Source organism: Colobus angolensis, unplaced genomic scaffold (assembly GCF_000951035.1).
Source record: "Colobus angolensis palliatus isolate OR3802 unplaced genomic scaffold, Cang.pa_1.0 Scaffold69, whole genome shotgun sequence".
Lineage (NCBI taxonomy): Eukaryota > Metazoa > Chordata > Mammalia > Primates > Cercopithecidae > Colobus > Colobus angolensis.
Window position 1 is genome coordinate 13015380 of NW_012120598.1, and position 3994 is coordinate 13019373.

The 3994-nt window shown below is 42.0% G+C and overlaps 1 long non-coding RNA gene across 1 annotated transcript in view; it reads left to right on the plus strand.

Annotated features, from left to right (window-relative positions):
- LOC105500840 overlaps positions 1–2383 on the plus strand; it is a 7493-nt gene extending 5110 nt beyond the window's left edge. The window contains exon 2 of the long non-coding RNA XR_001000094.1: positions 2036–2383. This is a non-coding gene — a long non-coding RNA (uncharacterized LOC105500840). The remainder of the gene's footprint in view (positions 1–2035) is intronic.
- Positions 2384–3994: the final 1611 nt, after the last annotated feature.

Below are 3994 nucleotides of genomic sequence, written 5' to 3' on the forward strand. Positions count from 1 at the left end.
CTTGAACCCAGGAGGTGGAGGTTGCAGTGGGCCGAGATTGCACCACTGCATTCCAGCCTGGGCAAAAGAGTGAGACTCCATCTCAAAAAAAAAAAAAAAAGGAATTTCTCATATTTATAAATACCAATGTCATACATTTGCAACTGCCATCACATTGTTTTGATTGAACAGATAACCACCAGTTCAATGCTTTTCCAATTTTATTGAGTAATGATCACCAAGGGTATATGTTAAACACAGATTCTCAGGCCCCCGGTGATTCTGATTGTGATAGAAGAATGGGACTCACCATTAAACAAGAACCAGGCATGACCTTATTCCGCAGATAAAGATATTAAGGCTCCAAAAAGTTTCCCACCCAAGGCAACCGATTCATCCATTTAGTCAGTCACGCAGCCATTCAACAAAAACTGATTATGAGGTACATGCTCCAATGCTATTGGTTTGCATAGAACTGGAGCTTGGCGTGGTCCCCAGCCCATTGCTATTTCTCCTTTGTCTGCTGCCATATGTTATCGAACTTCAAAACAACATGCAAGACTGGCAGGGAGTGGACTTAAGAAAGGTTTTATGAAGCAGGTAGTATTTGGAATCAACTTTAAAGGGTGGATAAAATTTCAGCCAGCACAATGTAACAGGGAACTGGGCCAGGAAAGATATTGACAATGGTACAAGGGCTTGTGTTCAGAACCGCAGATTGCACCGAGAAGACCAAATAAGTGAATCAACTATAGCACAGCGGTGATACAGCTCAGGGTCCCCCACTCAGCATGTTTCAGAAGGATACATGTATCTCCTAAGCAGTTCTTGCTGCCACCTTTAAGTTTGTTGGAATTCCCATTGGGAACAGGAGAATCCTAACAGTAGTAGCTTGAGCCCTCCCTGGTCAAGTACCCTCGTGTCTCCAGTGTCAGCTCCAGGATTTCCAGGGGCAAGGACTTCTTCCTCACTAACAACTTACTGATGCAGAAGGATAGGGAATGAGATGGGAAAAGCTGCATGAAAAACCAAACAAGCAGTATAAATATGACCTGAAAAGTCCTCAGGATGCTGGTGTCTCTTGATCCTCTCTCATCAAAATGTGTAAGCATCAAGTTATTTCTCAGGGCTCTTTGGTTTTCAGCATGGGTTGTCTATGAGAATCACCTAAGGAGCTTTTTAAAAAACACTGATGCCCTGGCACCCTCACAGAACAACCAACTCAGAAGCTCTAGGGTGGAGTCCAGGCATCAGTACATGTTAAAAGCTCACCTGGTGGTTCTAATATGTATCTAGGATTATGAAGCATTGACTTCAAAAGGCTGAGCTTGAAGACAACAAATGCAGTATAAATGTGCTGGAGCCAATGATCTGAGATGCAGGTAGCTTTGAATAGAGTAATTTCAACCTGCTACAAGGAGGCTTAGGAAGAAAGGCCTAAGTAATCCCAAGAGAAGGGTGACAGTATGAGCCAACCAACGTGGCACCTAGCGTTCTTATCTCTGTAGGACCAACATGTGCCTGGCTAGATTGATTGATTTTTTTTCCTTTTTTTGAGACAGAGTCTCGCTCTGTCGCCCAGGTTGGAGTGTAGTGGTGCCATCTCAGCTCACTGCAAGCTCTGCCTCCTGGGTTCACGCCATTCTCCTGCCTCAGCCTCCCGAGTTTCTGGGACTACAGGCACCTGCCACCACGCCCGGCTAATTTTTTTATTTTTAGTAGAGACAGGGTTTCACCATGTTGGCCAGGATGGTCTTGATGTCCTGACCTCGTGATCCACCCGACTTGGCCCCAAAGTGCTGGGATTAAAGGCATGAGCCACCGTGCCTGGCCTTCATCCCCACTTTTATGTAGAATTCTATGATCTCCTTCCTCCCACCTGGCTTATATTTTTTTCTTTTTATTTTCTGCTTTTTCTCTTCCCTCTTTTTTCCACCCTCCAGCCCCTCTCCTCCCACCCAATCTCCAATTCCTGTTGTTTGTGTCCACTTATGTGCTAGCAGAGCTGCTCCCTTGGCCTTTTCTAAGCTGCTTTTCATACCTTTAAAACCTCCAGATGCTGGGAAACGCCATTAATCCAGAAGAGAAATGTAGCCACGTGATGCCTCACTCACCAGATGGGAATTCAGGGTGGCCTCGTCTGATTACCAGCCTCGACTTATGAAATACAGCCAATGATGAAATTCATGGCAGGCAAATTCCCTGTTCAAGGTGGGGCAACAGCATGATGGATGGGCCAGCAGTGATGGATAACTCCTCTGAATTTTGGTTCATGGGTTTCCTCCAGCAAGGACTGAGTTGTTCCAGAGATAACACTCTACCAGGGGCTGGGCTTTGGGCTGAATGCTTGCTTAGGGATAACACCCTCATTACTCAGTAAAGCAAATTATTATTGACAATGTAAGATGTTAATTCATTTTGGTAATTTTTAAATTAAGCAGACAGCCTGGCATATGGATCAAGATTCCTAGAACTGTAAAAGATTCTCTCTTCCAAAGTATTAGTGAAACATAGAATTAAAGTAAAATGGAAGATTTATATATAGGATTTATATATAGAAGCTTCTTAATCCTATTTGTCATCTGTTCGTTCTTTTTGGGAAATAACTATGACAATTCACTATAATCTTAATCCTGCATAGTCATTTGGTTTATATTTTAATACATGATCCTATTTTAGTATTAGGAAATGAATTCGAAATCTAAATATGAAAAAAGTTGGGTGACTTTAATACGCCTAATAACATTATCTCATTAATCCTCATGTTGTTTCTGAAAGATGTATGCAATGTATTTTATCTCCATTTTATAGAATGTGAAACCAAGATATCCCAAAGCGTTTTGACATACTTAAGGTCACACAGTGGCTCAGTGATACAGTCAGAAACAGAAGCTAGTGTTTCTAACAAGAAGGTCACTGAAAATTAATCAGAAACACAGCAAGTCCACTCTTTCTTTGATGACCAGAAAATTCGTCTGAAGTTGAATACTGATTTGGGAAGGAATAAAGTCTTCACGGCTGGCGACTTATCATCTTTAGAAGATTTTCAATCCAAAAACCTGTAACATAACTTGTAATCCTCACTTAGATTCGGTACATTACAGCAAAGATAGCTAAAAAAAAAGAAAATCTTATTCTTCCCCACCTATCTCATTTATAAAATTCAGAGCGTCATTCCTATGGAAAACAAAATCCATAGATTCCAATAAAAAAAAATACGTAGCTAGCTGGGTATGGTGGCATGCACCTACAGCTCCAGCTACTCGGGAGGCTGGGGTGGGAGGATCTCTTGAGCCCAGAAGTTCAAGCCTGCAATGAACTATGATCACACCACTGCACTCCAGCCTAGGAAATAGAGCAAGACCCCATCAAAAAAAAAAAAAAAAACAAAGGAAGGAAGGACAGAAAGAAAGAAAGAAAGAAGGAAACAAAGGAAGGAAGGAAGGAAGGAAGGCAGGCAGGCAGGCAAGAAGTTCCAATTCATGGTTCCAGACTCGGGAACTTCTAAGAAGACAGTTTTGGAAATAGGACTCAATTACATCCTAGGGCTTCTGTTCCTGGTTCTGGAGCTGACATCATCAAGGATGAATAATAATAAAGGCCACATCTACATAAAAAGGTTATGGCAAAAATCATTCATTTATCCTCAGTGCTTGGCTTAGCCAGATGACCAGGTAATTAATGCATAATCATTGACTGTAAAGGGGAAGGGTATGCAAATAATTAATGATACTCATGTGTGTCATTCTCACTCTGCCCCAACTTAACTCCACCTAGAGACAATCCTAATACTCCTGGAGTATTTCAGGATTTTCCCACCACTTAAATGTTTTTTCAACCAGGAGATTTCTTCCACCTTCCTTCAACAAAAATAATTTCTCTGGCTGGGTGTGGTGGTTCATGCCTATAATCCCAGCTCTTTGGGAGGCCAAGGTGGGCGGATCACTTGAGGCCAGGAGTTTGAGACTAGCCTGGTCAACATGATGAAACCTCGTCTCTACTAAAAATACAAAAA